This window comes from Rhodnius prolixus, unplaced genomic scaffold (assembly GCF_049639745.1).
Source record: "Rhodnius prolixus isolate KJV_2025 unplaced genomic scaffold, Rpr scaffold_1, whole genome shotgun sequence".
Classification (NCBI taxonomy): domain Eukaryota; kingdom Metazoa; phylum Arthropoda; class Insecta; order Hemiptera; family Reduviidae; genus Rhodnius; species Rhodnius prolixus.
The window spans coordinates 22,461,184-22,482,065 of record NW_027411581.1 but is presented as its reverse complement, the minus strand read 5'-3'; the positions used below and the strand labels follow the sequence as shown (position 1 = coordinate 22,482,065).

The 20,882-nt window shown below is 33.8% G+C and overlaps 1 protein-coding gene and 1 long non-coding RNA gene across 2 annotated transcripts in view; both read left to right on the top strand.

Moving 5' to 3' along the window:
* LOC141457760 (uncharacterized) overlaps nt 1-18,754 on the top strand; it is a 42,289-nt gene extending 23,535 nt beyond the window's left edge. The window contains exon 2 of the long non-coding RNA XR_012460522.1: nt 17,485-18,754. This is a non-coding gene — a long non-coding RNA (uncharacterized lncRNA). The remainder of the gene's footprint in view (nt 1-17,484) is intronic.
* Nucleotides 1-20,882, top strand: part of LOC141457753 (uncharacterized) — a 113,917-nt gene that overhangs the window by 50,584 nt on the left and 42,451 nt on the right. The gene's annotated exons all lie outside the window — the stretch shown is intronic.

The following is a 20,882-nucleotide window of genomic DNA, read 5'->3' as shown; positions in this document are numbered from 1 at the left end:
ACAAAAAATATAACTGACCTAGAAATAAAAATAAAACGAAATAACCAATATATAAAAGAATTATAAATTAATAATTAAACTCCTGAACCAGCTGATAACGATAAGACCAGGCATGGCGAGCATATTTAATAAGAGGTTGACAATTTCGCGTTCCATTTAGGAAAGAAATCAATTGTTCTCTCGTAAGTACTGAACGTCCGAGATAGAGTCTCCGGATCTCAGAAAGAATTGAGCAGTCACCAAGAAAGTGAACCACGTCCTCAATGCACCTTGAATTACACAGAGAACAAAGTTCAATCTCCCTAGGCAGCCATGGCGTATGATTCAGGTAGACAAGCTCACATCTTAACTTAAAAATCCAGCGGAGTTCAGTTAGAGTTAGACCCAAGGAGTTATCTTCATTCAAGTGACAAAGGCTAAATGAGTGGTCAAGTTCTCTGTATAAAAGGAAGCGGGACGAAAGAGAGACGCGGTCCAGAAACCCCCGACGATGAGCTGCTTTCATCTTAATCAACAGGGAGGCTAATTGATCCTTCCACGCAGGTATATTTTCCACAAAGGCCACAAAATCGCAGGAATACTTCTGAGCCAAGTCTATCCAATGTCGAAACCAGAAAATCTTTTTATTGATAATCTCCAACGCCAAGATTCTCGGTAAGCGGCACTGGGGGAGATCTAAGACTCTTAAAATATATTTAAAATGGAGTTTCAAAGTAAATACCTCCAACAGGTCCACAGCGGTCTCAATGTAAAGCATATAATTAGGCGAAGATGAAGGAAGTGCAAATAATTTTTTAATAAAAAATCTTTGGAGACTCTCTACAACATCATACCTTTGAAATCCCCAGACCTGGGCAGCATAACATACCACTGAACGACAGATGGAGTTAAAAACTTGGAATTTAAATGGAAGAGGTATAGTACCTTGCGAGAGATAGCCAGACCAGACGAGATTAAGGATTCTCTTCGAGGATGCCACCTTCTCTGCAAGATGGGTATTGAGCGAAAGACGAGGCGTCAGGGTTACACCCAGATATTTATATCTATTAACAATCTCCACTGGATGATTTTTGTAATACCATTTTTCTGATGCGGCCAGTCTGCCTCCCCTTCTGAAAATTAAAACCTTAGATTTATTAAGGTTGACACAGAGATTCCATAAGTCACAATAACTTGCTAGAATATTAATATTTCTCTGTAGACTCTTTGGGTTATCGGCAAGAAGGACCACATCGTCAGCATACATTAAAATTTTGATTGAAGTATTAGAAATATGAATGCCGCCCTCAAGTAACGCTGGGAGGTCATCCAGGAAGAGAGAAAAAAGTAAAGGACTCAGAAGGCAGCCCTGCCTTACTCCACTCTGCACTGAAAAGGGATCAGAAATCCCATCTTTGCCTCGGACAAAAGCAGTAGCATTTAAGTAAATGGATTTTAGGATCGAAATAAATTTTGAGGAAATGCCCATATTGAATAACTTTAAAAATAATGCTCTATGGTTGACATGGTCGAACGCAGCCTTAAAGTCGATGAAAAAACAATATAACTTTTGACCCTTACTAAGAAATTTAAGTTTAACCATATTCATTAAAGTGAAAAGATTATCATTAGTAGAGTATCCCCGTCTAAAGCCAGCCTGGAATTCGCTTAGCAAATCATTTTCAACTACAAAGTTCTCTAATCGTCTAAGCATGAGTCCAGTGAATAACTTGGCCACCGTATCCAAACAAGAGATACCTCTGTAATTGGTCACATCGTTCATATCACCTTGTTTAAAAAGTGGGAAGATAATAGATCTAGAGAAACTTACTGGCGGAGATTCATCACTGTAGATGTAATTAAACAGTGACAATAATCTCTCTTTCAGGGTATCAGAAGAGAACATGTAGAACTCATAAGTAATTCTATCGAGACCAGGGGCTTTGTTACGCTTAGCGTTATTGATAACTGCATTGAGTTCTTCAATAGAAAAAGGAGAGTCAAGTAAACTAGAAAATATTAAGGGTTCAGCGTAGAGTATCAAAGAAGAATCGGAGGGAGGATTAAGCAATTGACTGAAGTGAGAGACCAGATCAGATAATGAGATATCATTACCACATTTAAATGTTTTTGATTTAAAATAATTTATTAGATGCCAGACATCTTTTGTATCTCGAGCACTATTGAACTTATTTGCCAGAGAAGTATAGAATTGTTTTTTCCTCTCAGTACAGAGTGCCTTATAAGAGCTATTTGCTTCCAGGTAAGCGTTCTTAATTAGGATCGAATTACTTGACCGAAATAATTTTAACAAACTGAAAGATTTTATTCTAGCCCGATGACAGGAAGAATCAAACCAAAGGTTCTTTCTGGAATTCCTAATGAAGTTATTAGAAGAAGTTGAAGGGCAAGAAGCCCTAACAACATCCATCAACATATTTAGCCATATTTGAGTATCTTTAGAGGGAAATAAGGGAATATTATTCAAATTAGAATTCAAATTATCTTTATATTTATCAATAAGATTATCAGCCCAAACTAGCTGGGGCAGTAAAGGTAAAGTGTTTACAGTATTAGAGGCTGGAAAAGAAATTATAACTTCAATCGGAAAGTGATCAGAAAACTGTTCCGGTAGCACATTAAAGTCCTCTATTAAGGAAATAGATTCGAGAGGAACACAGCACATATCAATAACCGAACAGCCCAACTTACTGATGAACGTATAATCACCGTCCGTATCCCCAGGAAAACGTCCATTCAATATAATCAAATCCCGATCGTCACATAACTCCAGCAACTTGTAGCCTCTATTGTTCAGGACATCATCTTTAGAGTTTCTGGACAGTCTACATTTATGATTACTTATGGACAGTTCATCGGGGAGAGACTGAGCTTGACCAACTCTAACGTTTAGGTCACCCATGAGAACAAATTTAAGAGAGGAATGAACGTCCAAAAAAGCAGTTAAATTTTTAAAATCCTCTTCCCAGGAAGTGCAACTTAAATATACTGGCACAACTAACAAATTATGAGACAAAGTTCCAATGCCTATCAAATGCCTATTGTCAACCAGTGAGAAGTGAACTAGACTGCTTGGCAAGCTAGACCTTATGCCAAGCAGCATGCCACCCTTAGCTCGACCATGTCTGGCAGTTTTACCAGCTGGAACCCAGACTAGATTAAAGTCAGCGAAATAATAATTATATAAACAAAAATTGTCTTCTGTGACAAAAGTTTCAATGAGAATAAAGACATCAAATGACTTAATAAACTTTAAAAACATAGAATCATTAATTTTACCTTTAAGGCCTGATATGTTATAAGAAATTATTGACAATGAATTAAACGATATACATGCAGAGGTCGTAGCCATGGTGTTAGATATCCGACTGACGGTGTGTACTCATGTAGGAGGTTGAACAGCAGATGGAGCAGCAGGGGTAGACATTACTGCTGATTTGCCAATAGGGTTCTTAGAAAAGTAATCTGCCGGGATTGAGTTAGAAGCGAGCGCATTGATGAAATTAGTAAGGTCAACTCCAACAAGCTCAGACAGTTTTCTAGTGCCTTCCTCATTTTGAAAAGTTAAACCTTTCGCCAACGACCACTCAAATCTTTCATTCTGAATCAGTAAAGTATCATTTAATATTGCAACCCTGACTCCAAATTTTTTACGTAAAATTTCTCTTCTGATTAAGAGCAGCTTTGACCTCCTTTGTCTTATGTTCAGTGGGTAGTCTTGCTGAATAACAAAACCTGTATTTTTCAGACACTTACAATTTTTCAAGATGGCCAATTTATCCTGAGAACGTAAAAATGTAACTAGTAAAGGTTTATCGTCTAAGTTACCACGACCTAGTGGAGTTACTTGGAAAAAATCAGTATTAATATTTAATTTCAAAACTTGTTGACAAAATTCACCTATGAGCTTGACCATATCATCAGTTGAACTGTACTTAATGCCCTTGAAAATGAGATTATTCCGCCTTGAGCGGAAGTCTATTTCATCAATTGTTTTCACACTTTTTTCATAGACTAATTTTAATGAGTCTATTTCAGATCTTAAAAAGCGATTTTCTTCTTTAAGAGCAGCATAATCCTCTCGGAGATGATTTATATCTTCCTTAGTGGCGAGAGTTGACAATTTTAAGTCCAGAAGATTTGACATGACCTGAGTAAGATCATTCATGGACATTTGGCTAATACTTTGTGACGAAGTTGGCCAGTTTTCGGACTTTCGGATCTAATAATATACAAACGAATTATCAAGTTATAGCTTCGGAACTATTCGTTTTGGAAATATTCTTACTCAAGCACTCTGAGAAACGTTTTGAAAATCTACAGGTAAACCTCAAGTCCGTCTTAACGTACGCAATTTTCAATGGTCCAAATTTCTGGAATTTGAAACAATTGCCATTCCTGCTCGTTCTAGAAGAAAAGAAAAAGAACTAATAATTTTTTACAATAACTGTTGATAGAACTATGATTTACTCTAATGTTTGACACACTATCAGCCCTGGGAAATATTGCGCGGACGGTGGACGTTTCTTGTTAATTAAAGTGAGATTGGACCAAGTAGTCGTTTCAACAATTTAAATCTGTGGTTGCATTCTATTCTTTTGAATCTGGTTTCATGTTATTCGCTTCGCTAGATAGAGACCGAAGTATTGAACTTGATTTTTAGAGGAAATGGAAATATTATTAAGATGAAGTAGGGAATTTTTTACTTTTTCTTAAGGTGGATATTATGTGTTTATGCTTTGGTTCATTCACCTTAATCCTCGACCGCTGAAGGGTTCGAGGGTATAAATATCGCATTATTAAGAAACGATTTATAATGACAGGTTCTGTAGAGGGAAACACGATTATCGTCGCTGAAGGTAGCTATGACGTCCACAACAATCGTATGCTGGTTTGTTGCGAGCGGAAAGCCAAATTGTGTTCGAGGATGATGTTTAGAGGTTCAAAGCAAAAGGGGCTTTTCCAGGACTCTTTCTAGAGTGGGTAAAAGACTGAATGATTGATAGAAACTGGGGAGGTTGGTAGGTTTTTTTGCCTACGGTATCATCTTTTCATTGAGGATTTCCAGAGGATTGGGAAGTAGCTAGATCGTGAAGGAGTCGATCTGGCCTTTCTTTCATCCAAAAACAAAATTCTATTTCTAAAATATATCTAATAGATTTCCGTTATCACTTATCACTTTATAATTCACTGTTATTAAGTATCACTTTTGTTTTTGTAAAACGAAAAAGAATTTAAGATTTTCCAGATACAGGGTGTTCAGCATAAGACTACGGTAACTTCGGGAGGCGACTCTGGGCATCATTTGCAACAAAAAATTCCATATAAACTATGGCTCGATTCGAATATAACTGATCAGAATCATCAAATCCAGTACAATTTTTTGCAAACGTGTAATTTAATAATTAATTAATTTAAGAACTGTATTCAAAAATATAAAATTTACATTATAAATAATAAAATAAAATAAAAAGAAGAAAAATGTATATGATGTTAAATGAGTGTTAGGTACCAATTTCAAAAGAAAGGATTTTCGTTTAACGAGTTTAGATCTGAGTGTTATTCTGTAGTTAATTAAAGAAATATACCAAATAATGAGAATAAATCATCATTTTGAACTACTCAATAAACTTTTGGAATTAACAGGTTGTGAATAGCTAATGAATAAGCCGAACACAGGAGATTGTGGAGAGCTAATGAATAAGCCAAGAACTTATTACTCGCTCTGATCCCCAAATTAAATAATAGTGGATGGAATACTTCACCGAACCGCCAGTACACCTCCACGATCGTCTTAGCGTTCGGAACACCCTATCAGGAAAACATCTAGAATACTCCCGCCTAGCTTCTCCACTATTCCAGTCTACGAAACCGTAGATGTATAACATATCGCGATATTCAATATTCGAATTCGTTGGCATAATGATGGAACAATGACAACTAAATATCTAATGAAAATGTAGACTTTAAACTATCTTTTCTTCTTGTTGCATTTATTTGTTTTTATAAGCCGTATTAGGATAAAACATCAGTTTTTAACTTGGAGATTAGAGCGATAAGTAAGTTCTCGGCTTATTCATTATCTCTTCACAACCTGTTAATTCCAAAAGTTTATTGAGTAGTTCAAGAAAATCTGTGATTTATTCACATTATTTGGCATATTTCTTTAATTAACTAAAGAACAACACACAGATTTAAACTCGTTAAACGAAAATCCTTTCTTTCGAAATTGGTACCTAACGCTCATTTAACATCATATTCATTTTTCTTCTTTTTATTTTATTTTATTATTTATAATGTAAATTTTATATTTTTGAATATAGTTCTTAAATTAATTAATTATTAAATTACACGTTTGCAAAAAATCGTACTGGATTTGATGATTCTGATCAGTTATTTTCTTATGGTAGCCGAATTCATTTCATAATGCCGACGATGTTTTGAGGCCTACTTTTTTGCAATTAATCGCAGATTTCTGCATCAATTTTTAACATAATCCCAATTATTGTATACCGTTCGAAAGGTGATCGTATGTAGATGTTTTTCCTGAATAGTGCACGGTTTTTTCATATAAAATGTTTTTGAGAAAAATGAAGTCAATTTTTTGGAAAAAATTAGAAACTTGCTATTTCTTATGTTTGGGCCACAAAGTAAAATACTTGGTATTATTATTTTGGAATACAAATTAGCTTATTTAAAAGGAAATTTAACCTTCTTTCTAATGAATTTATTAAAATAGCTGTAGCTCTAATAGTTTGAGAAATATAGACAACTTTTTGCTAAAAAGTAGTAACACCTTGAAAAAACCTAAAATTAAAAATATCTATAAAACGGAGACGAATCGAGCCATAGTTTATATGGAATTTTTTGTTGCAAATGATGCCCAGAGTCGCCTCCCGAAGTTACCGTAGTCTTATGCTGAACACCCTGTATAGTAGGAGGCTTTCCACTAATTGAAATGTATTTAGATGCACCATTTCGCTACGAAGACATAATATTCTCCACCAACATCTATGTGCTTAAATCTGTAACTGAGCTAGCAAAGAAATATGAGTGTATTTAAAAGTTATAGTCGATTAGAATGAATGGAAGAAAATGATTAGAGAAGGATTACGTGATTTTAATTTCGGTTAAGCTATAAGGATGGCAGGAATATAGAGTACTGATCCATCCATTAGTTATATAGTATATAACTACCACTATATACTATGAATATAGGAGTAGTATATAACTACCACTATATACTATGAATATAGGAGATAGAAGGGATGAATGTGTGAATCTAATGTATTTATAAGTAAGAATGGAGAGTGAGTGATAAGCATCTAGAAGATGCTGGCAATGGCGAAAGCCATTGCCAAGAAAGAGGGAAAAAATGATTGTGCGGATTTATTTACTCAAAGAGTTCTTAAGTATACCATGTTTGAATTAGATTTAGTGGGTGTAGCAAGGGAGAGTGGGATTTTCTGAATCATAGTTAATCGGCGCTAACGCGTTTTCAGTTCGCTGACTCTGTCATATGTCTCTTATCACTCTGACGGCTAAATCCAACAGAAAATGTAGGGGTATCACTACTGGGCATCCGGCAGCTTAGAGCACTGCACAACTCTTAGCCAATCCATCATCTTGGTATTATTATTATTAATATTATTTTATTTTATTTTTATTTTTTTAATGATTTAAGGCGCGTCAACATCTGAGGTTATTGGCGCCCGGAGCTTTCTTCAGTGCACTGCCGACCTCCGGACAGTGTTCTCTCGTTACAGACAACACTGTCCATCACCGGACAGTGAGCTGTAAGAAGCTCCTAGGAAGAGGAAATCTAAGGGTCAGCAGCTGGATTCGAACCCGGGACCTCCGCGTGGGAGTCCAGTTCGCTAACCGCGTAGCTAATCCCTTCCCTAATATTAATATTATTATTATTTTTAGTACCATTGGCTCTTAGCCTACTCAGAGCAACGCCAGCCCCAGACAATTTTTCCTTTGTCCATGACAGAGAACTGTAGATGCCCCAAAAAAAAAAAATCTAAGATTAGCGCGCCTTGATTTGATCTGGAGCCTCTGACTTAGAACCATCACGTTACAACCTTAGTTTATCCCTTCTCCTTATTATTATTACTGCTCCTAATACTGTTATTATCGTGTTATGTTAATAATATTGTACGTATAAACTTAATGATAGGCCTAGAGTTGTTATAGAATGATATGGAGAGAATAATTTTCAACAATATTTCTAGACAAAGCGACCTTCTCCAAAAAGGACAGGAATAGGTTATTTATTTACTAATATGGTTATCAAAATAAATTTTTGCATAAAGATAATTAAAGTTTATTTTTTTTGATCAAAGTTAAACCTGAATTCACTTGATATTTATGTCTGCTGGCACACAAATAAACAATTCATCACACCTTTTAGGTGCTGTTCCAAATTTGTATTCAACAGAATATTAAACACAGTTCCTTTAAACTGCTCTGTACCAATTCATTATTATCTGCTGGTGTTGTTTAATTTTTATTCTTTAACAAAAAAAATAGGTTATTCAAATAAAACAAAACCAACAATAAATATTAAAATGCGCTGTTATAATTTCGAAAATTAAGATGATTGTGATTGATAACTTATTTATTTCACAATTGGAAATTTGGTAGATAATAAATTACTCTTTTCCCACCATCTGCTGACATGCAACTCAAAGGAAACAAATATTCTATTTCATAAGTTTATTTTAAATTTTTTTTGTTTTTAAATTAACAAGTTCGGATAAGTTATGTCTAGATCGAGGGTTATTTAGAAGGCCATAAAGTATTTTGTTCTGCTTTGATTAATTTGTATTTCAATCGCTGCTTTATTACATCATTAATTAAAACATAAAACGATTTCGGTGCGCACAAATCTTCTTGTTTATCCACTTTCAGGTGAAGTTGACGACCTTTAAAACTAGCAGAAAGAAGTGCTAAACAAGGGAATTTAATGAAAAATAGTAATAATGTTGTAAGGTTGTTCAGAAATAATATTTACTCAAGGTTTGAATGAGAAGTACTTTATGTAAATAGAATTTTTAATGAAGTCAAAAATATGGTCTTTACAAAACTACGGTTCAAATCGTGATGAAATGTGGATCTACTGACGAAATCCAGATCGCAGTGGCTAATGGTTAAATCATGTCGGTTTGCTTAGCGTCAAGTAAATGTGATTAGTTAAACAAAAAAAAAATTATAAGCAGTTTTAGTTCTGGAAAACTCTTCTTCCTCAAGAAAGATGACAGTACATTCCTCCGTATCCCTCATCGTTTGCCAGTTAGCTTAAAGCAAAACAAGAAGAAAAGAATCGAAGGAATTACAGAATCCAACAGAAACTCGGCATTAAAAAATATTCACTCTTCATATCCTACTGATGATTGACTTCCTTAGTATACTGATAGATTTGCCGGTTGAGAGAGGGCGCATTGTTGGATCGGCATAATTTTGGGGTGGCTTTTTCGAAGGAAAAATGGTATTTGGAAAGTGCTGTGACCAATTTAGAGGCTGTAGGCTCGGCTGCGCTATAATTGAAGTTCCGAGCCCAGTGAAGTCCAAAGTAGTTTTCTTGGTAGACTCTCGGGCGGCCATTTCGGATCCTATAGTCTTAATTCCCGAGTAAATGGTATTAGAAAAGTGACGAGCTTGCTAATTGCCATGGGATGAACAGTTAACTGTCAATGAATTCCTGGTTATTGCGTGAAACGAGTTAGCTGATAGTCTAGCAAAAGAAGCGTGCAGCCAGCCGCAGTCCGAGCAATCCTCTTCAACCTATCTTCAAGCTAAAGCCGACATTAAAAAGAAAAAGAGTAATGGAGGCACTGGAGGAGGATCAACCAACGAAGAGTGGTGACCCTTCTGCAATTGGAGGACACTCTCGCGAAAGAACTTCACCGTTAACTTTGGTTTAGCATGATTTCCATGAGGCGCACCGCTTTAAATTTGGTGTAGAAGGGAGCTCTGCCAGCCCTGAATCAGGTGGACACATGGCAGCATCCAGCTAACCACTTGTTGAAAACTGTTCATTACTTTAAATAATGCAGGCGCTGATCGCTAGAGATCTCTATTGTTGTCATTCAAGCTTGGGATGTGCTTTCGGGATTTAAATTTCTTAATATTGGAATTAGCAATAATCAATTAACTGACGCAATCTAATGTCCTACAAACAGTTTGAAATTATTGTAGCTAGTTGACAATTGTATTTTAGTTGACATTTAACTTAGCTCAGGTTTGTAGTATGAGAGGAGCAATCAGGTAATAAAAACATTAAATTACTAAATATACAGGCGCCATTTGAAGCGAAGCAATTTTCTTATTCGTTACATTCCCAACAGCAATATTGTGAAAAACGAGCCAAGGGGGCTGAAATAGACTGTATTATGCAAAATAGTCAATTGTACGCATTATACTCTTTAACATATATTTATAGATTTTACGAAATAAACTTCTTCCAAATTTACTTTCCAGAAAACAAATATTCGGAGATTGGTTTTTGTTGTTAATATTACTGGCTATTTAGATCCATTTCGACTTCCAACATTTGTAGTACGTTAAAGGTTTCATTTAATGTGAATATTGCATAGAAAGTAACCTGCCTTCAACGCGGAGTCATAGATTTCAGAATTTCGACATGTCAGACTATTATTATCGTTGATCAATGTGCTAACCTCTTGTAATGGAGGAAAATCTATATCTTTCCTTTCATTTCAAATCACTTTTCTTTTTATTCTTTATCAATAAATAATCAATATCCATTCAATATATTGTTTGAATACATTGAATTGATTGTTTGTTTGGCCTACTTTATAACGTGAAAATCAACTTATTTATTTGATTATAGAAAATAATAATAATAATAAAAATGAAGAACGTTTCTGGTTCATAAACATAATTGATAAAATGAATTATTGAAATTTTATACAGTACACCTTACACTACAGACAAAAGTACGCATCATAAATAAAAATCTATAGACTATTCCTGTCATGTACCGTGGTGAATGTGGTGCAAAGAAAACGGTAGAAGCTGAATTATTGAATATATTAGTGATAGAGGCATTCAGTTTGTCCAGAATTGAACAATCTTTCTCCATCTTACAGTCTGAAGGTTAATAGTGAAGTACTATCCAAAATATTGTCTTACAATTTAAATCTCATCTGAAATAGAGATTTTTAACTAAATGTCAAACTTAATAGTGGAAAGAGTGGTAGGGAAATAAGTGTGATTGGATCCATATTGCTTTGCTGCTTTGTACATCGACTTCTTTGAAGTTTTGTATATCGATAGCTTTGCTTAAAGTCAGAATACATAATAATATGTTTACATCCTTAAACCTTATAGTTCAGGTAAGAATAGATACAAATGGTATTCTAGAAATTCAAATGGTGCACTAGAAACAAAAGGACGAAGATGTCTAAGTCGGAATACAAGTCAAAAATGTTAGAAAATATATATCTATAAAGATAAGCAGACAGTAGTCTTAATTATTAAGAGGGCAATGATAAATACTCAAAGAAAGACAAAAAAATCATTCCGCTGGAATCAATCAAGAACCGCACGGTACAGAAATAAATTAAAATATCATAGACAAGATCTTGGAGGCTCTCGAACTGGATGCCTAACTTCGTGAATTAGTTGGTAGTCTTCCAGAAGATCGGTCCTTGAATACGAATCCACAAACCCTGTAACGGCACACTGTTTCTCATCACAGATGAGAATGAATTCGTCATAACATTATAAATACTAATAATATTCCTCTTCTGCTCAACCGGACATAGATTGATCGTTTTCAAAGCTTATTGTACGGTTTACATACACTGTGCTATGAGCCGCAAATTTATAGAATTCATTCTCCTACTGTTCTTGTGAAGGAACAGTTTTCAGTCCAAGTTCTATCTCCTCCAAAAGAGGAGATAGAACCAAACTTTTGAAAATGATTTTCTTCTTAAAATAAAAGTCCTGAGATCTTCTTTTCTCAATAAGAACATGTGTTTGCAAATGTTAGTCTCTCCCTGGAGAGAGGTGGACAAAGGAAGAAAAACAAAAATATCGCAACACCACAGTCCTGTTTGTGCATCCACCAACTTATCAGACAAGAAAGTTTTGTGTACACATTCATCTGCAATCTATCAGAAAATACGACTTAATTGTCTGTTTTTTAAATTTTTTGCAATATTTTTATTGATTTAATATATAATTGTTAATTTGTTGAACTTATTTATAAAAAAAGATTAATTGTCATGATATATCAAGTAGGCTTTTGTACGTTGAGATGTGGATTATGTTCTATGGCAAATTAGTAGTTTAATAGGGTTTGTACTGTATAATAAGACATAATTCGAATCTGTATTCATTCAAATTGTTTTTTTTGAATATAAGAAGTATTTCAGCCCAATACGTGCTAGAGGTCTGGCACGTCACTATACTAATATATATCTGTATTGGTAAAATGAAAGTTCGCTTTAAAAAATAAATTATAAAAATAAATAAATTGAGTCAGAAATTATTTGAGAATGATTTATTGAAGTGAGTAGCGTGTGGTGGTGCACGTTGTTGCGTATCCCACAACATTCTGACTTTATTGTCTTAATTTTGTTATTCTTTTTATCCATTCTTCATATTAGTGTTTTAAAAATACTAATTACAACATCTTTCTATTTTAGAAACACCATTTATTATACTCAGACTTGAAGAAAAAAAATAGAATTTCACCAAGGACTTGAAAAGTAATAAAACTTCAATTATTAATACCTTCACATATTTAATTTTATCGCAAAAGATTAAGTAATTTTTGGAATTCGTGTAATAATGTGCAATTTATGTCTTTAAAAAAACAAACAAATATAAAAACTTATATTTAGATCTTGGACATTTCAGACTGTTTCCATTTAATTATAAGTTTTTTTCCTTTTTCAGTATTTTAAAAAAAATGCTAATGCTGAAACAAAATCCACCATAAATATGGAGCAGCATTAACAACTTATTTGAGAGGTTTCTCAAAACCTTTTTACTTTCTCGTCTAGCTGTAAGGGAAGATACTGCGATCAAATCATATTTTCGAAACTGATATCCATCATATTAATACTTTTTCGAAGACGTTAATGAAGTAGGAAAGTGTTTCTCCTCTTGAAAGATCTGTTTTGAAGTCACCTGAGTATGAAAAAGTGGTTTTCAACAAATCGGTCTGAGTGTCTTTGCGCGTATTTATCTGGATCTTTCCATCCACCTTAACTCATCAAATATGAAAGGGGCAAACATTTAACTTCGTGCCAGAGGTTGCATCAATAAAGTTGTCGGTCAACCAGGAGTTCTACTAAACCAATTTGATTGTTCGGTATTTGAAATTAAAGATTCAAATTCTGAATTGAAGATAATTGACTGAGTGAAAATGTTGATTCACTCTGCTGATTTATTTATTTTTTAATGATATTATGACTTCTAAAATATTTCCTTTAAATGCAAAAGTATAATATTGAAATCATCCATCTTTTGATTATAAACCAGGGGAAAATGGAATAAGGGATGTTGAAGATCTTACTTGACACAAGAGCCCAGTAAAGACTGTGTAGTTCTCTAAACACATTTGGTCTCTTGTGCAGTAGAAGTATGTTTGTAGGTAAGGTGCAAAGTAAGTAACTAGGTGCATATGTACCGAGATGTACGTTAGACTTTCCATTACATCATAAACATGAACCACGACCTCATATTCATAATAGTTTTCCGCATTCGTTGTTTTATCCAAAGTGGATATAATATTCTTCAGTTCTTTCAGCACGAAGTAAAATTACTTGTGGTTTTATAAATATATATTGCGATTTGCTAATAATATCTTAAGCTATTGTTTATTTCAAAATAAATATTATTTTAAACGTTTAATTTCGTACACGGAATGATTATATGGTTCCAATTGAAAATTCCGATTTAACTTCCGAATAAGACTGCAAATCGTGGTACAACTGGAAAAATGGAATCCCTAGGAGGTGTTGCTTTAATTTTGTAATCGAGTTTACGTGTTGACCATCTCTAACCTTGGAACACGCGCGCTTCTTTTTTCTACAATTTTTGCTCATATTGTTGGTCCCAGAGTCTCAGATGTTGCATTCTTCAATAATAATATACAAATGACCTTGCTTAAATTTATTATTCTGCCTTCAGAGGATCTTAATGACGTATTATTTCATGCTTACTCTCCTTGCCAGTGATTAATTGTTCTTTTATTGCTTTATTTATTTATCTATTTTATTGCAAGCAGCTTTTTATTATTATTATTCTTTTTTTTTTCTTTTTTTTGTAATTTATTTGTTATTCACAATCTACAATAGAATAAAATGCAATCAGTGAATATGATGAAAGTAGACTTTATGGCTGGATCAGCTTGAGGAGAGAAGCTGCCCTCCGGCAACACTCTCGCTGGAGTTCCTTACATTACTGGAGCTGGTCACGAGGCCAACAGCGTTTCAATCGTCGTGGAGGACGATCTGGAATCGTTGTGGAGGCAAGATTTTGAATAAGAGGAAGAGAGTCAAAGAATTTTCTATATTTAGATTTGGATTCGTCATTTACGTATGAGATTTTGAGATCGTTATGGAGGGTGGAGTTAAACAGTTGAACTGAAAAGACTTGAACTCAACCGACGAAACAAATTATTATTCTACAAACAGAATAATAAAGACTTTCTTTATCACCTTTGACATACAAGACATTAATGGTGGGATATTTATTTGTGTAATTCGAGCTCCTAAAGTGTTTCAAATAAATTTGTAAGATAGTCCTTATTAAGAAACTTTAAAAAGAATATATACAGGTGGTCCTTGGACTTCTTCATTTCGGCACAAATACAGAAGGCAGTCATCTATAAATATAACTGTAGGATGAGGTGAGGGAGGACCGGTCTACTGCTGTGAGCATTGCAAATGTCACAAAGAGGCGCGGACTTATAACAACGGCCTCCCTGGGAGCCGCGCCCATCGTCTGCCTGAAACTCCCAAGGGCGGCTAGTCCTGCCTAAATAAAAAGGTCGAATTTAAATTTTGAAATTCGGGTCATTTAGTTTTGTCTTTACCTCCGGGCAAATTGCATTATATAGATAATCAATTAACTGAAATATGGTAACAAAATCTACTTTAAAACTTACTTTTTTAGTTTAGTTCTTTTTTAAGGCACACATTGTATTATTATCCTAACATTACACTTCTTAGCATTTAAATATGAGTTTGTAATTTAATCATCTAAACTGGTCTTACAATTTGATTCATTATAGACTTATATAACCCATTTTTTTGTTTTGTTTTGTTTTTTACTTGCCCTTTAACTCTCTGTTGCTTAAACAACTACTTCTTTTCTCTTTTTTGAATATTTCTCAATAATGTCTTTGTTTGGAACCAGCTGATTTGTAATATTTGCTGGAACCAACAAATTATAGGGAACATCAACCATTTGTGAATGGCATCCTAATTTGGAAGTTAGATTTACCTGAAAAGCTAGACTTTACTTTTTTGAGAAGTAATAGCATCTTCTTACTTTAAGTAGAAAGCTTAACTAGATAAGGTGCTCAATTTTTTGAATATCAGGTTAGAAACAAGTAACATGTTGCTATTGTCATTACCTTTCATAAATGTCAACTATAAATTTTTCAATAGGGGTCTGAATGGTTAAGTGCTAGGGTTTCCTAATGTTGTAAATAGTCAATAATTGCTCATATCAATTTTCTCTACTACCCTAGCGCATATTGTAGGAATATTGTAGTCATGGTTAGCTGCTTTTACACACAATTTCTAAGGAATTTTCTTTGCGGGAAAATCATAGTTTAGATTACAAAATTGGAAGGAAATTTAAGGGACCACTGACCTGACACCAAAAGAATTGCTCTAATAGGTGAACTGTTTCTAATTATATGAGCAAATTGTGCCACCAGGGTCTGAACTCAAGGTGGAAGATAATACCATAGAACAGTCCGAAAAAACCGAGAAGAAAACAATGCAGACTCCATTGGTCCAGAATTTAAGGAGGGCTGGCACTAAGAATTAGAAGAGCTGTAATGGAATTAGAATAGCCCGATCCACATCAACGAATCCTAATGCTATCTATTTAACTATTGACTGCAACTAGTTGTCAAGTGGATTCGAATTGTTAGTACATAATACAATTTTGTAAAGCACCAAAAATTGCACTATCAAATGAACTTAAACAAATGTACTATTCACTACTTCTCGCTTAGAACTTTACACTAACAGTTTATGAATGTATGAATTTGACTGAGGTCGTTCTGCCCTCTGTATGCTCAATGTCTTGGTCATCTAGAATCTTTGGTGGCCAACTAAATTAGTCTACGAGAATGTGTGGGTTATCTCATATATGTTGAAAATAAATATGGTTATTTTAATTCTAGATTATAATATTAAGATTATTTAAAATATATGAAGTATTTGCTGAACAAAATTGGACTTTCTTTAGTCCCTTGCTACTTCAGTTTTAGTTTACTTCCGAAGAGATAGTAAAGATTTGGGCCTAACAAAAATTCAAAGGCAATAACTGAGCGAATATATATGTTATAAGGCAAACATCACACCTTTTTTTTAGATTGTGCCATTAAAACTACGTTCCACTGCCTCTTTTTTATTTTTTTATTTATTTTTTGTCCCATGCAGAAACCTCTTTGGTGTTATAAGTCTGTAAAAGGTCCAGTTTACGATCTTCGTTTTGAATCTGTGCGTAATTAAATTCGGCATTTGATATTTCTGATGGCTTACCCAGTACTGATTTTCGTGATTGTCTTAATTCCTCTTTTGTGCCTTGCGAGAAGAGAGTAGGTACTCTCTCTGAAAAGGTCCTTACACAGTCAAAAAGTGACAGGAATTTCGTAACAAATACTTTTACAACCAGATTTCGAAATGGCTCGACGATGTTTTCAATTTCTTCATTCGCCTTATGCACTGCGGATGGCTCTACATCAAATGGCACACCTGTCCCATTTGACTTCTACTGATGATCTTTGTTAGTGCCTAAAATTCAAACGTTCTATCTAGTGTTTTCCTAACCGTTATTAGTTAAGCTGTGTTCAATTAGAGAACTGTGATATCAGCCAGATTGCAGCACTACAACCACGTTATCGTTATATCTCCGCGCTCATGAAAAATGTATGTATGTGACGTTTGTTTCCTTTGCCTTACATTTATTCGCTATTAAAACGCTTGTTTTCAAACGCTCAGTTATTACCCTCGAATTTTTGTTAGGCACTTACCATTTCTATCTCTTCTGATCGGTAGATGGATCTAAAGCCGGACTGAAAAATAAGCATTACACTTACACCAATTTGTACAAGCCACTTTTTTCTATTCAGGGGCATTCAAAACGGAAATTCGCAAGTTTCTTTTTTTTTTACAGGGACTACGAGCTTTACAATGTTGTTGAAAATTACTTTAAAATTGAATGAAGAAAATTGGTTAGCAATTACATTCTTGGTTACAGAGTTACTTAGTTGGGGAAGAATTCAAACTATTTCATTCTCTGAAGGATGTCCTCAACAGGCCAGCAATAAAAGTGGACGCCGCATTAAGATTCCATTGATGGTGCAAGTAGGCTAGAGCTTCAGCGCTTAACTGGTTTCCATTACTGCGGAAGATATTTTACGGAAAGGTTCAGGGTCGAAAGGTGGCCGAACCTTTACTTTCTCCATCAAACGGCGACTGATCATTGCCCTCGACCTCTGTTCCAACTGACTCTCGACATCCCACCTATGATAGTGCTCCTTTTTTGCATCTAATTCTAGTTTTATACATCATACATTCATACCATCTTCGTGTTAACCCTCAAAACATTCTAAAAAATGTGGTCGAATATTCTTCACTTTCAGCTTTCTATATTTAATAAGTATTTATCTTATAAGTAAAAGTAGAATTTTTTAAAAATAAAATTCTGAATGAATAATGAAATTATACTTTGAAGATCTCGTATTTCACAGTTAGTAAGCAGTGTTCCTCATGAATTTTATTTTTAATAGAAATATATTCTTATTTCCGTATATGTCTGTGTTACAATTAATTTTATGTAGTGAAAGTACATTAAGTAAAAAATATATAAGTACAGATGATTGTTATATAAACAGAAACTTATTCAGACTTCCTATTATTTCTATTATATTCTCAATTTGAATTGTCATTAATCTACTTCATTCAAAACGTGGCCTAAATAAGATGGCTTCTACATTACAATATGGTTCATTCTAGAAGTTCTTAAAATTAATTTTATGTTTTGTAATAATGTTTAAACAGATTCAGTTTCTTCTGGTGTAGCGCAATGAAATACTTTATTTCACCGACCAAGGGAAATACAACTCCACTGGGTTTTTTGGTTATTAATAACAGTGAACATAAACTAGACTGCTCTCATGATACGAGTAGATAGCGTGGCCATCATCTCTTTAACAAATCTTTGATCTACATCATATTTCACGAAAATGCTTATCAGGAATCAATTTTTTCAAGTTATTTTACGCTTAAATTGATTTAAAAAAATAATAAAATCTTATCCTGCCACGGAAGGAATTACCAAATTTTCAGGCTCCTGTCACTGCTAAATTTGTTCTAAAACTTCTTTTAGCCCCTGGAAGGGATCTCTGTTTCGTCTTAATGTTCACCTAGCTTGAGAACAATATTTTCTAAATTTGGAAGCCCTTTGTCTTCAGTATTGTCCTATATGAAGGGGGCAAGAGATATCAGCGTGAAGGAGAGAATACATATTAGGAAATCTTTTGTTGTAACCCTAAGATCGCGAAAAATCGGAAGTTTGAAGGATTTTACTTCTGGTTTACTGATTTTCTTCGTAATTAAACTTCTCGATTCAACTCTTTTTTCCTGTTTGTACAGTCTTTGAACTGGCTTAGAACAAAGCACCCTGTATGAACCCATTAAATGCAATTTTCATGGGGAAAAAAAAAGATTCAGATAAAAATAATAAGCCTGCAAGTGCATTTAATGAATTTTTGTGCATCAGTTTTAAAGAAAATCATTAGTTCCATTTTTGGAGAAAAATCTCATGAAGATGGATCACAAAATTAGTTAACTTGGACTCCCGATTGTTGCGTTGGCATCAATATGGTAGTGTTAGTTTTTGTGGTCATCAGTGGACACTTAATTACACTTTAATTACAACATCTTCAATAAACACCAGCTAATTATACCAACGGATACGGCCTCAAAAATAATGTAGAATGTGAGAAACAAAGTGGCGACACATATCAAAACGTCACACAAGTAACATCCCTATATACATATTTGTATATTCATGCTATGTATATTCATGCCCTATGTATATTCATGCTTTGACTCATTTAACTTCGTACAATTTAAAATAAATGTTAGTTTAAAAATTCACTCTCTTAATTTGATAATTTGCAAGATGTTTTTTTGTAAATTTTCAGTTATAGCCAAAGTATTTTCTCTGGCGATCTTTCAGAATACTAGAAATGCTGTTGTATTGTAGTAACTGTATTAATTAAAATTAACTAATTCATTTTGTTCATTTGATTTCTAATAAAGAAAGAAAGAAAAATTTAATTATGTTTTGTTCCGTTATGGTTGGTAATTGTTTGAAGTAGTTGATGTACAATGCAATTACTTTCCATTTCTTCCTTTTTGTAAGTTGTTTTACTTCACACATCCACTTTTAAAAGTGCTGACATTTCCTTGAACACAAAACAAAAGTTTTTATTAATTTAAAATACAACAAATCATTTGTTAAAACAATTTGCTTCCGATTAGTTGTTGACTGTTAGGTACTAGTGTAAGATTAGTCGATTTAATAAATTATTTGCGAGAGTTCTTTTAGTGAAGCTCTCCCCACTTAATCTTTTTCTATAAGTATGTCTTTCTGTTTCTTACCAGAGGGAAAATTGAAATGATGGAAAACAATTCTATCTTTTAAGTAGCACATTAACAAAATAATAGCTAATATCTCACCGTTGTTTACGGTTAATCAATCAAAAAATGTTAGAAAAAAATACATTGTTTGCTAAATAGAGATTTAAACAGAGACCTGTAAAGCTAAAATGTATTGTGGTACTGGGTTCGATTCCCGGTCTTAGGCCTTGGATTTTACTTAATGTTTAATAAAAGAAATTTACAGTAAAGTATGTTTGCTAGTTGCCTCCATCAATGACACCTAATTGGTAGTTGGACGTAAAGCCCCGCCTGAAAAAATAGGCGATTACTACTAGAGATTTAAACAGAAGTAAATTTTCACAAATTTATTGTTCATAAAATTCAATTATCTTTAAATTCAAACAGGATTTCGAAACTACACTTGTGATATATTCAATACCAAAAAGTGTCTTCAGTAACTAAACCTTGTCGTATTTATTGTTTTCCCACTTTTGTAAGGATGGCTTTAACCATTTTTAACACACTGTAAGCTTTATTGTGAAAATAAATATTGGTATATCGCAAAATTGATGAATGTCACCTAAAAAATCTGATCGAGTTTCAGCTCTGGGAATCTGATGAGGTCGGTGACTGAAATTGGCAGTAATAACCTTTCTTCCATTTAAATCATTTAATTATTTCATGTTCAAAGGTACCTTGTTTATGCAACCAAACACCTTCAGGAAATTCGTAAGGGTACTTTTCAGGTTATTTGTTTGGGTGGTCTACTAAAATGAAGTATTGGACATTTCGTCTTTTTTTGGTTTGCACATAAAAGATACATTTGCAGGGCCCGGTGAGTAATTTTCCCTTTTTTATTCGTAAAAGTTTTTTGAAAGACTTAATAATTATTAACTTAGATATGTATCAGTCATTAAAATGTTTAGGTAGTCTCATAAATCGCATCTACACTGAATGTTGAATTAAAACATTTCCTATTGTTGAATC